We start from the raw sequence: 13,971 nt of genomic DNA, 5'->3' as shown, positions 1-13,971 counted from the left end.
TTAGTTCCTCTCTGCAGATGGGAAAACCAGAGTTCTTAGCAGCCACGCATGTTCCCCCGATTTGGAGGAAGCCAGTGGGCAGGTAAACAGGTAAACACAATGAATTCTATGGAAGAATGAAGCAGAAGCAACCTCTTCGATCTCAGATTCCAGTTTTTCCTGATGCACAGCTACATCTCTCACTTCCCAAGATGTAGATGTTCAATGCTCCCATGAATTACATGTACCATTCTCAAAAAAAAAAAAAAAAAAAAGTCCCTTGTTTTTCCACTGAACCATTTTAAACTGTATTTTACCATTTGGAATTAGTTCTTAAACTGTTATTAGCTTATAAAATTTAACATGTGCATGTTCTCCTCAATGTGATTATTAAGTTCCAAAGATTTGCCTCCAGTATCTTTTTAAACTAATAGCAGAACAGTTTTCCCCCACTTCTCTTTACAGAAAGTGGTCTTATGAAATCATCAATGACTTCAAGGTTTGAATATGCATTTTCTTGATTTCAAGCATGTCTACTTAGAGCTTTTCCTACAAACAGATCCTACGTTTTTTACATCAGTTGGGAGAATACCTGCCTGTTTTACTACCCAAACATGCAATGTGAGAATTATTCTTGACTTCTGTTATATGTTCTATGCCCTTATCCAGTATATGTTCATTTTAGTTCCTAAATATTTCTGTCACTTATTTGCTTTACAACTAAACAATTTGACCTTAACCTAACCTCTATATACCTCATTTCCTTATCAACAGAAATACAAATGGGACCACCTCATGAGGGTATTAAGATAATTTGATACAATAATATTTAAAGCACTTAGAAAAATGACTGGCATAGGGAGAGATCCAAAATGGCTGATTACTAGCAGCTCAGGATTGTAGCTCCCAGTGAAAGCTCAGAGAACTAGAGGACGCCACACTTTCAGATAAATTTTTGTTGCTCATGGACCAGGAGATTCCCAGCAGAAGAGCCCCACGGCTCGCCAGCGTGACTCTTGTGGCCAGCGGTTTTGCCAGCACCTCAGCACAGCAGTTCTTGGTGCAGAGTAAACGGGACTTGGTCCCCTTTTGGTCAATGTTTGGAGCTCCAGGAAGGCAGAATTACTTATTCAACTTACTGAAAAAGGGACTCAAGAAGGAAGCCAGACCGGAGATTCCTGGGCAGAAAAGCACCATGAATCTTAACGCCGCTGTTTTAGCCGGCGCAGTAGGTTGCTCAGATTCCAGCGCTGGGAATCAACAACTTGGACGTCCACTCAGAGACCTAATTTGAAAGTCGGTAATTACAAAGACAAAAGGTGGATAAATTTACAATGATGGGAAGAAACCAGTGTAAAAAGGCTGAGAATACCGAAGATCAGAATGCCTCTCCCTCTACAGGGGATCACAGTTCCTCATCAACAAGGAAACAAGGCCTGCTGGAGAACGAATGCATTCCAGTAACAGAATCAGGCTTCAGAAGGTGAATAATAAGAAATTTCTGTGAGTTAAAAGAACATGTCCTAGCCCAATGTAAAGAAACTAAGAACCTTGAAAAAAGCTTAGACGAAATCCTAATGAGAATAGGCAATTTAGAGAGGAATATAAGTGAATTAATGGAACTGAAGAATATAATGTGAGAACTCCATGAAGTATGCACAGGTTTTAATAGTCGAATTGATCAAGCAGAAGAAAGGATATCAGAGGTCCAAGACCAATTTAATGAAATGAAATGAGAAAACAAGATTAGAGAAGAAAGAGTAAAAAGGAATGAGCAAAGTCTCCAATAAATATGAGAGTATGTGAAAAGACCTAATTTACATTTGATAGGTGTACCTGAATGTCATGAAGAGAATGAATCCAAGCTGGAAAATATTCTTCAGGATATTATTCAGGAAAACTTTCCTAACCTAGTAAGGCAGGACAATATTCAACTCCAGGTAATACAGAGACCACCACAAAGATATTCCTCAAGTAGAGCAACCCCAAGACACATAATTGTTAGATTCACCAGGGTTAAAATAAGGAGAAAATTCTAAGGGCAGCTAGAGAGAAAGGTCAGGTTACCCATAAAGGGAGGCCTATCAGACTCACAGCAGATCTCTCAGCAGAAACCCTACAAACTAGAAGAGAGTGGGAGTCAATATTCAATATCCTCAAAGAATTTTCAACCCAGAATCTCATATCCAGCCAAACTAAGCTTCAAAAATGAAGGAAAAATAAAATTTTTCACTAACAAGCAAGCACTCAGAGATTTCATCACCACCAGGCCTGCTTTACAAGAGTTTCTGAAAGAAGCACTATACACAGAAAGGAAAAACCAGTATTAGTCATCCCAAAAACTTACCAAAAGGTAAAGAGTATCTCCATAATGAAGAATCTATACCAACTAATGGGCAAAATAGCCAGCTAGCATTAAATGACAATATTAAATTCACAAATATCAATATTAATCCTAAAGTTTTAATCCTAAAGGATTAAATGCCCCAATCAAAGACACAGACAGGCAAATTGAATAAAAAGTCAAAACCCATCGGTACACTGTATCCAGATCCATCTCATAAGCAAGGACACACAAAGACTCAAAACAAAGGGTTGTTGGAAGACTTGCCAATCAAATGGAGAGCAAAAAAAAAAAAAAAAAAAACCAGAAGTTGTAACCTTCGTCTCTGACAAAATACACTTTAATAGTAACAAAGAAGGTCATTACATAATGGTAAAAGGATCAATGCAAAAACAGGAGTCAATGATCATAAATATATATGCACCCAATATAGGAATACCCAGATACATAAGACAAGTTCTTAATGACTTATAAAGAGACTTGGACTCCCACACAATAATAGCAGGAGACTTTGACACCACATTGTTAATATTTGACGAATCAATGAGATAGAAAATTAACAGGGACATCTATGATTTGAACTCAGACCTGGAACAAGTAAAATCAGTGAATATTTATAGAATTCTTCACCCCAAGTCCACAGAACATACATTGTTCTCAGTATCACATTACACCTATTTTGAAAGTGACCAATAATTGGAAGTAAATCACTCTTCAGTATTTGCATGGCATTTCACAGACTTAAAGGAAACATTGGTTGGCTGTCTGTTCTTTTCTTCCCTTATTCCTTCCTGTCTCCACTGTTAAGCACAATTATTGGCATAAAAGAGGTTTTTAATACCTATTTTTAGATTGCATTCTAGTCTGGGCAACAGAGCAAGATTCCTGTTCTCTCTCCCTCTTTCTCTTTCTCCTTCTTTCTTAAAAAGAAAAGAAAAATGACCGGCACAAAATAAGTGTAGTTGTGTTTGTTTTATAACTATTACTGAATCAACTGCTGAGTTTACATGGATAAAGGAATCATGCTGGTAATTTGGGTGATTGCCACCTGTGCCCTGAATTATAACAAACTCCTAAGTGTTTTTCTACCTGCATCCTTTGGTCCTTGCAAAGATTAATTACTTGTTCATTAATTTATCAATCTAGAAAAACTCAAATTTTGACTTTTAAAAAAATATAACATCTCTTTTTTGTATTTTTTATTAATATATCATAGTTGTACATGTTTTGGGGTGCATGTGATATTCTGATACATTTATACAATATATCATGATCGAATTAGGGTTAATATATACTTCAAAATAGCTAAAAGGATTATAATGTCTCCAACACAAAGAAAAGATAAATGTTTGTGGTGATATCCCAATTTTTAGCTTTAAATGGTTACTTTGGTAGTTTTTGTAACTACCATCCCAAATATACACAGATAACTAAATGCATGTTTGCAAATTGCTAAGAAAACACTGACCAGAGGCAAAAGTTGAATATATATAAATAAATTAATAAATAATACAATAATTTCTAAACAAACCCTCTCCCACACCCCCATTGCAACTAGGTTTAAAATGAAAGAAGCTGACTTGGAAGGATGGTTTTTGAAGTATATTAAAAATGCAGAAATGTCATAATACTCTCAGAGGTCTGTATCTGCTCTGTTTTATTTTGTTATACAGATATAGATATAAGATATAGATAAATTCATGCTGAATAAATTAAAATACATTTGTTCATTTTAAAAAACTGAGCACTGCAGAAGATAGAAAAATATACTATACATTACCTTTAAATCCCTTCATTATGTCTGTAATCCAAAGATATACTATACATTACCTTTATAAAACACTTTATTATGCCTGTAATCCTAGAACTTTAAGAGGCAAAGAGGGTGAATCACAAGGTCAGGAGTTTGAGGTCAGCTTGGCCAACAAGGTGAAACCCCATCTCTACTAAAAATACAAAAATTAGCTGGACACAGTGGCTGGTGCCTGTAATCCCAGCTACTCAGGAGACTGAGGCAGGAGAATTGCATGAACCCGGAAGACAGAGGTTGCAGTGAGCTCACATCATGCCATTGCACTCAGTCCAGCCAAAAAAGTAAAGCAAAAAACAAACAAAACACTGTATATTTGCTTAGCTTACATGCTATCTTTAAAATCATTTCTCTGATAATTTATTCATCTTTTCTTTCTTTCCATTTGCTTATCAACTGCTTCTTTGATGCATTGTTTCATTTATTCAGCCTATCAATCAGTTATTAAATACCTACCACATGCTAGTGTTTAGCTGCAAAGATTAAAAAAAAATTCTCCATCCTCAGTGCACTTCCACTTCAAGGGAAGAAAAGAGACACATAAATGTATATCAGAGTGATTTGGATGTTCATGACAGAAGTAAACCACTCCTTCTGAGCTTGGGTGGGAGTGGGGAGCAGGAACTGAGGAGGGAACAGGTAAGCTCTGTGGGCACTGCAGGGCAGGCCTCAGTCCAGGAACAAGTGTGTGACCTGAGGGCACACATACTATGCTCTCTGTAACTCAGGTCTGACCTCTGATACTTAATACTAATTCCTCCAATAACATTCTTCCCTTATGATCCCAACGAATGTCTTATCATACATTGCTTTAAAAATATTGCAGAAAAGGTATTGCGTTTCTGCCTGGAAGTAGGGTTTCAGAAAAGACATAGAGAAAGGAGGTGGTATATTAACCTTGTCTTAACAAATGAGAAGGTATCTGCCCTGCAAACAAGTGAGGAAGGCGAGTAAAGACAGAGGCAGCAGGACCAGCAAATTAGGGGAGGGGGCTTCCAGAAGACTCCAGGAACTGGAAGACAGGTTTGAACCATTTAAAACTGTCTTGCTGCTTAGTAATCTGTCCTTTCCTATTTTCTTCTAAGCTTTCAATTTTAACAAAATAATTATAAGGAAGATATCATTTCACATCAAGAGAATAAAGCCAGAGCTGGGTTCAAAGTTTCAATATCGCCTTAAGAACTTGCCTTTGGAGCAATATATTTTTTTGAAATTAAGAGAATTTGCAAGAGTCTCTATAAGCAAAAGACACTCAGTATGCCTTTAATGCTCGACTTTGGAATCAATATTTTTTGCTAGCTGTGTGCTAAGTGCCTTCTGTAAATTAAAGCTAAAGCTGATCAAATTCAGCTTTTAATGCAGATTACTCTCAGACTTTCTTCTATAGTCTATCTTATCCTATATCTTCTACCCATCCATGCATGGCACAAATCCAACACACAAACATATTTAACACATACATATAGTACTTACCATATGTTCTAATAATTTTTTTTTTTTTTTACAAATAATCACTCATTGATTTCTCAAGACAATCCTATGAGTATTTTATTATCATTACTTATAGTTGAGAAAAGTGAGACCAAAAGAAGGGAAACACTTGACAGAAATTGACTAGCAAATCAGTCAGTGGTCAAGCTAGCTCTGAACCAAGCAGTCATGTTTAGTTAGAGCCCATGTTCTTAATCACTCTAGCCTTCCACATCTCATGGTTCACACTCGCACTGCCACATGAGAACCTTAAGAAATAATAACCTTCAGTGACTCTGAGCCTTTGAGTTCAAAGAATGAATCTCCAAGCTGAATTTCCCAGGTCATTATTTGGGACTACTGTTTCCTTTATCCTACCTGTATCTTCTAAAATCCCTCCAGGCAGTCTTGTTTGTTATCTGTATTTCTGGGATGGTACCCAGCTTCCAGTAAAGTAACTTTGTCTCCCAGTAGAACTCACAGGAACTATTATGGAGATAAGTCATAATAATGATATCTGATGCACAACTTCATTTGGTCAAGCTCCAACCACATAAATCCCTTGAGGCTTCCCATTCATACCCATGTTCTTCAACTAAAATTGCCTTTCTAGTTTCCTGACTAGAATCATGCCTGAGTTCTCCATACATGACCGTAGTGAAACTACCATCATAATTGAATTTCTTAATATGGGATTCACATTCATGATGTTAGTTGAGAAGCTAAAAATAAAAGCTGTGGCTAGCTCTAGTTTTTATATGCATGCATATTAATTTAAATCATTTCCCTTTCATTATATTTAACACACATTGAAAATTTAGTAATTATAAAAGGCCTTTATCAACATTCATTATTAGCACTATTATTAACATGTATTAAGCACCCAGTCTGCTAAATGCTGTACTCAAGACAGAAGGCATTAACCTTGCAATTCCACTGTGACCAAGACAGAAGACAATCTTCCTCTTCCAGACACAGAACTAAATTACACTTGCTTAACCTGACAAAGAGTCAGTGGATGAGTCAGGGGTAAAGCCTAGATTTCTTAACCACTAGACAACTGAATAAACAAAAAAACCGTACTCAAACTCTGCTGCTTTCAGCACATCTGAATCCATTCTTCTATAAATGTCTTAAATGCCTGCATCAAATTCCTTTGAGGGGGAAATTTTTTCTCCACGAAAGTATCTAAATTGTGTAAACAGTCTGAGACTCACTGTACAATACAGACTTTGGCATCAAATAGAATGTCACCATTTTTGATGGAAAAATAGTGAGTATAAAGATGATGAAATGACTTTTTTAGGAGGAGGGGCTTAAAGCCAGTTTTTAAGCAAGGGAAAGGAGGGAATAAGGAGTTACTGTTTAAGAGTATAGTTTCCGTATTGCAAGGTGATGATTTCTAGAGAGAGGTGGTAGTGATGGATGCACAACCATGTGAATGTACTTATACCATTAAACTGTACACTTAAGACTGTTCTGATGCTAAATATGTATATTTTACCACAATTTAAACAAGAGAAAAAAGTTAAAAAAAAAAACTTTACCAAGTAATTAAAACTATCCTGAATGCAGTGGAGAATGCTCAATGGTTTCAAGGCAGGAGATGTATATAAACATACATGCACACACACGTGTATGTGTGTGTGTATATATATGTGTATATATACATAGATATGTGGTTATTTAGATATGTATGTGTATATGTATATGTGTGTATATACATGTATATGTATATACACACATATATACATGTGTATATACATGTATATGTATATACACACATATATACATATGTGTATGTGTATACACGTGTGTACATACATGTATATACATATGTGCATACACATGTGCATACATGTGTGTACATAAACATGTATGCACATATGTATGTATACATATATGTGTACATGTGTGCATACATGTGTGATATATAGATACCTATATATGTATATATACATATACACATACATATCTAAATAACCACATATCTATGTATATATACATATACACACATACATACATACACATGTATATATATGTATACACATACATATCTTTATGCACATGTATATAACACACATATACATGTATATACGTGTAAGTATATAATACATATGTACATATGTACATATATAAGGTCAGGTATTATAAATATATTCATATATAGGCATATCATAACTGTATTCATGAAACAATAAGAAATCAACTCATACTAGGAGAAATCCACTGGACAAATTACAAATTATACAACCTTTAAACAATGCCTGTATTTTAGGAGACGATGCAAATAAAATTTTGACTCAATACCTTTAGAAACTTTTGATATGTGCTCAAAACATGCTATCATATTATAACAATATCAATCACTTTGATATATTTGGGTCTTCATAAGAACACAGCTGAATGTCCAATATATATATATGTGTGTGTGTGTGTGTCTTTCAAAAATTAAAATACACTGAGTAAAATTAAAGGCAGAGAAAAAGGACACAAAAATTTCTTTAAGCCAATCAATCCATTTTGACTTTTGTTGCTTTAAGTATCTACTTTTTCCTTTCTAATGACAGTTCTTTATAATTTCTGCAACAAATACTACTTAACCATTCTTTGCTTAAAAGGTAGAGAGTTCTGTCTGAAAAATCTGTTGAAAAGTATCAGGGCTATGTCAGTCTGAAAATTTCCAGCCAGTTTCAAGCTAAAAAAGATTTGCTAAAAGTAGCAATTTTTTTTTAATGGTTTTAGTCTGTCAGAAGGCTTCAGATTCTCCAGTGCTTCACACCAGTTACTTCAAAACTAACTCCCTCCAGATGTCCCTATGATCATTTAATCAGACATCAAAAGCTGTATGGTGACAGGCTCTCATGCTGCTTATGAGGATGCTATATGTTTCCACAAGCATAAAACACACACAGTAGCTACTTTTAAAAATGTGATTCATCTAAATCAGAACTCTATTTTAAGGTACAGAGCTATTAGGAAAGGGGCCACTCTCCTAAGAAATAAAACGCTTTTAAATGTCTGTACAATGTCATTGTATGACAAGATTTTGAAAGCAGACACCAAAATGAAACTTGTACTTTAAAAGCATTTATGTTATGAGAGGAAAAAAAATCTATCAGAAGACATTTCTATGAATCACACCCTGCTCAAAGAAAAAAAAAAATTCCTTTCCTCTCAATGCCAATTGTCTTGCTTCTTCTCAAGGTGAATTCTCATTAACCCTTTCCTCTTATGCCATCAACTTTTATTAATATCCACAGCTTGGAAGGTACACATAGAAGTTCAGAACCTATGGAAAATACAGCACATACCCTTAATTTTCACTTTACAGTAACATGACTATATGTACTTTACTCTTCAGATTTAGGTAGTAGCTTCCCTCCAAAGCAGGTAAGGGTACATATTTATGCATATGTAGGCATTTATGCTGCTTCCTTTGTGTATGTGTGCATTTTAAAAGTATTTCCTGATATCATTCATTTGACCAATGAAAAATGGTTATTGGTGGTTTAGATGGAAAGATAACCTCATTGCATGTCCAGTTATGAACACTGAAACATTAAAATGAAATTTAAAGTTGAACTCATATCAACCAACTTAATAATTCACATCTGGAACCCTGAAGTCACAGTTTGGATGGTTAAGTCCCTAAAAACAACTGGAGTTCATAAAGTTTCTCTATTTATTATTTCCCTCCCATTACATAAAATTTCTGAGGAAATCACCCGCTATTTCAATAATTTTCTTGGGGGTCACAGAGTTATTGATGCAATTAGACACCCGATTGGCCTTTAAAACAAAACTAAGCATCATCTTTACCAAATTTCAAACAACGCTGTCAAATTACATCTGCCCATATTGTGCAAGTGAGATTGAGATGTTTATTAGTGCTTTGCCAAGAAACACGTCAATGGTCCCATCATTTTAAATTAATCCACATAACAGAAGTATTTTTATTTTCTTCCAAATCAACCAAAATTAGAAAAATTTCTTAAGGAAGATGGAATAGGAGCAAAAGTTAGGAGAAATCGTTAGATGTAATGGTTATAAGAAATTATCCAGAAACTTCTAGTCTAATCAAGACTTTTCTAAATGTTTTGAACACAGTTATTAGAAAATTACAAAGTTATAACAACAAAGATTACAAACTTTATGATTCTAGACTTGATGATTTATCATCTAGTCATATATTTGTGATAACCTCTTAAGTGCCAGGCACTGTGCCCGGGGGCTTGAATACAAACATGAATCCACTGGCTTGTGCCTCTGAAGAGCTCATGGTCTTGAAAAAATGCAGTCATGTAAACAAGTAGTTATATTTCAGAGAGATGACAGCTAATAGAGATACTTCACATGGCAATTTCCTTCAGGGGTTAGGGTGGCTGAGTAGAGTACCAAGGTGCAGGCTAAAGGCAAAAAAACCACTCATTTTGATTATTAAAATTGTGTTATTTGATAATCTGATACATGCTCACAGACTGCTAGGACTGTTAACTGCTTTAGATGTGGTCTTTGTACCTAGGTTTAAGTTTCTTGAGGACAGAAACCATGTCTTAGGTTTCCTAGAAAGCATGGAGCAGAAATCTTGGGCAACTAAGTGATTAGTCAACTTATTCTGACACAAAAACAAAACCCATTCAGTTTTCACTGTGTGCAGATCAAGGCTAAACAGCAAAAAAGACATGTCATGGTTACCTTTTTAATTTCTGCAATTGACCTAAATAGTGATCCTTCCTTTAGACTTTTTCAGTGTTAGACTAAGATCCAAGAAGAAAAATCAGGAGCACACACCTGAACAGAGATCACGTTTCTTACTTTCCTTGATTTGTCATGGTACAGACATTCAGGCAACCCAAATTTGTTTCAGCATCTTCTGTGGAGATAGAGTGAAAACTCTGTTGCAGAGTAAATTGGGCTTTTGGTTTTTCCCTACCTGAAATTTGAGTCTTACAAGCATAACTGATTTTAAAATTAAGCAGCCTAAATTTGCCAAACAAAGTAAACATTTGGCCCATGAAATACTGGATGGCAGCTTTATCTCTTAAAAATAAAGCCATATGAAAAACCATCATTGCAATGTGTCTCCAAGCTCTGTTCTTATCAGCACACAGCGTGAACAGCTGGAGTTACAAACACCAGAACTATTATTAAATCACTGTTTCAGGGTGGGGAAAAAAAAGAAAAACCTCTTTAGTTTTAGTATATCTAAATAATGCAGTAATATATTACATGCTATTTCTCCCCCCCCCGCTCCCCCCCACCCCCCTTCCCGTTTTGCTCTGCAGCATCCATCTCTCCTCTTTGGGAGACAATGGATAGAGCCTTCCTTCTAATACACATCAGTACCCACGACATTTATTTTGTTTCAGGGTTTCTATAGATACTCGATTCTACATCTCATGGACAGAAAAATATGATTTGGTCTTTCAGAATGTTTGCTAAATTTTATGTTGTTGTTTTTTGTTTTGTTTTTGACAGAGTTTTTGCTGTTGTTACCCAGGCTGGAGTACAGTGACACAATTTGGCTCATTGCAACCTTCACCTCCCAGGTCCAAGTGATTCTCCTGCCTCAGTCTCCCAAGTGGCTGGGATTACAGGAACATGCCACCATGCCTGGCTAATTTGTTTGTATCTTTAGTACAGACAGGGTTTCACCATGTTGACCATTCTGATCTTGAACTCCTGACCTCAGGTGATCCACCCACCTCAGTCTTTCAAAGTGCTGGGATTATTACAGGCGTGAGCCACTGCACCAGCCATATGTTGGATTTTGATAGTCAGCAACCGGCAAACCAAAGTCCTCTAACATCACAAAGGCAATTCAATTATTTTAACCCTGAAAGTCAGGCTATTCAAATTTCTCCACAATAGGTCAATGGTTTCTTTCATGGATCTGAGGAAGTTTAATTCGGGGGCAACAATGATGATAATTTCAATATATGTGACAAACACGGGAAATGTGTGACATACAAAAGGGAAAGTCCTCAAATCAACACACCATAATATCATCTTAGCAAGACACAAAGAGAAAGACACTACTCGCTGTAAAAATTCTCTTACTCGTAGCTACCTGCCACTATGCTCACTGAGAAAATATTAAAAACTCTGAAGAACACTGTATTTTTCCTTCTTGTCTCAGTAGAACACACAGGACAACTGGAAACACATCCCCTTAGGGTGTCTTCCCACCACTCATCTGTGTCCTTTAACCCCAGTCTTAGAATTGATAATAATTGTGTGGCTACTGACTAAAGATTTATTTCTGGCCTCTCAATAAAAAAAAATGGAAAACTTCTATTCATCTTAAAATCTTGAACTTAAATACTAAGAGTTAAACAGATGATAATATGATGAACTAAACTTCATTATTTAGTACATATTTGCAGGGAGGAAGTGATAATTCTCTACTTCCTAACTTCTATCATTCTGCTCACTGTGAGAATTAGTGGCTTCCTTACATTATTTAATCTAATCCCCAAACAGTTGATTTTTAGTTACTCTTAAAATCTGAAATGATAGAATGTCTTTCATGAAGGACACCCCATCCCCTCACTAAGGTGTAACACTTAAGGGAGTTAATAGACCCCTTAAATCTATCCAAGAACTTCTAGTTTAACAACCCCCAAATCTGTGTTTATTTTTTTAATAAAATGTATATATATATCATAGACATGGACTGTGGAAAGATAGGTCAATATTTTCTTTATTTTTGTGATGCAAGACAAGTAATGGTTTTAGAACAAACAATGCCATTTACTCTCTGAGAACAACCACAGTATTATAATTTTCAGGAATCCAGTTTTTAATTTTCTCACCCTGCAGGATCAATTTGCCTTAAGGGTTAAATTAAAAAGTATAAACAGTCATTAAAACAGAAAACAACCATGGTAGTTAACCGGATATTAAGAAGAAAAATCACATCTGTTTTAGAGTTCTGTTCCATAGCAAGTTTGAGAACATCAATTTCAAGAACCTGGTTTTATAGCATGCCCTTAAGCCAAGAACACCAGGTTACAATCAAGAAAAGGAAGGTAAGAAGTCCCACAAGTGGACTCTCACCAGCATATCCTGTTTCTAGGATTCTCTTTCTTAATTCAAAAGCAGTGAATAGAATTGGATTTGCTATTGCCTTGAAAGATAAATAGCCATTACTATTTACACATTAATAATTATCCTATTCTGATAATTAGGTAGGTTTACCAAAAGAGGAACAAAGGAAATAGCTTTCTTTGCTGTATGTCTGGTGTTAAATAACAAATACTTGATTTAGTGGCTTCTTAATATACATAGAATTTGAAGCTTGCAGAGAATCTGATTTTTCTAATTTAAGCCCCTTTTAAAACTCCAACATGTCTGAGAGTGTACATCTTAAATAACCAATTTGTAATAAATTTAATCATCTAGAAAACAAGCGTAACTTTCGCAACTTTGCAAAAACACATATCTCTGGGCATCAATGAAAACTTTTCCCTCTACAGTAAGCCTAATGAAGTGCAACTAAAAATAACAGTCATCAACTGTGGTTTTAGAGGCAATATTTCAACATAATCAAATGTGTCAAATATTCATCCTTATAGCTTCTTATGCTGTGGCTTATAAGTAAGTTTCATTTCTTGGGAATGATTGAACATAACCCACTTGGGGCTCTGCCATCTGTGAATTACTTATATGTGAACACTGTTTAAGAGATGGAAATTTTGATTGTTTTTTTTCTTCCCGTGGATATTGGACTGAAATGCAATTGAACATGGCTTTTTAAGCAATTATTTTCCATATTAGTTGCTACATGGCTACATTAGCTCACACTCCCCACATTCACCATCACTTATCAAATCACAGAAATCAAGAATGGTGTAGCTGGAGTTGTGAAGGAAGCACCAAGTATGAAATTCTAGAGATGGAAAAGAACATGAAGTCTCAGTGTCCGTAGGCTCCAGGCCCAGATCCTTGCCACACGGAACCTCCTCTGCAGGGTACCCGTGTGAGAGTTGTGGTTGTTATGTTCCCAAGGTTTCCTTGAAAGGCTGCTTCTCTTATCGGTGAGTGAACAATAAGAGTACAGGCCTATATGTAGGGTGCCACATAATTTATCATCTGTACATGCACACTTCTGAGAGTTTATGAAGACACTATTAATAATTATGCCAGAACAACAGGCACTAGCAGGACTGCCCTAGGCAAACCGAACCGCCCTGTTGACCAAGAGATGACATGGTTCTCAGAGATCTTCCCCCAACAGACTCCAACCATCTCATTAATGCTATACCCAATTTTGCTTCTGTCTAGAGCTTCACTGTCCAATAAAACAGAGTAAGAACCACAAACAGAATTTTAAGTTTTTTAGTAGTCATGTAAAAAAGATAAG

At 35.7% G+C, this 13,971-nt stretch overlaps 1 protein-coding gene across 5 annotated transcripts in view; it reads right to left on the bottom strand.

Moving 5' to 3' along the window:
• PARD3B (par-3 family cell polarity regulator beta) overlaps window positions 1-13,971 on the bottom strand; it is a 1,139,106-nt gene that overhangs the window by 609,319 nt on the left and 515,816 nt on the right. The window contains exon 2 of one of the 5 annotated variants that reach the window (XM_078328278.1): window positions 10,398-10,479. The exons of the other annotated variants lie outside the window; for them this stretch is intronic. The gene's annotated coding sequence lies outside the window, so the exon portion shown is untranslated. The remainder of the gene's footprint in view (window positions 1-10,397; window positions 10,480-13,971) is intronic. 5 annotated transcript variants of the gene reach the window in all.

This window comes from Callithrix jacchus, chromosome 6 (assembly GCF_049354715.1).
Source record: "Callithrix jacchus isolate 240 chromosome 6, calJac240_pri, whole genome shotgun sequence".
Lineage (NCBI taxonomy): Eukaryota > Metazoa > Chordata > Mammalia > Primates > Cebidae > Callithrix > Callithrix jacchus.
This window is presented reverse-complemented; position numbering and strand designations above follow the sequence as displayed.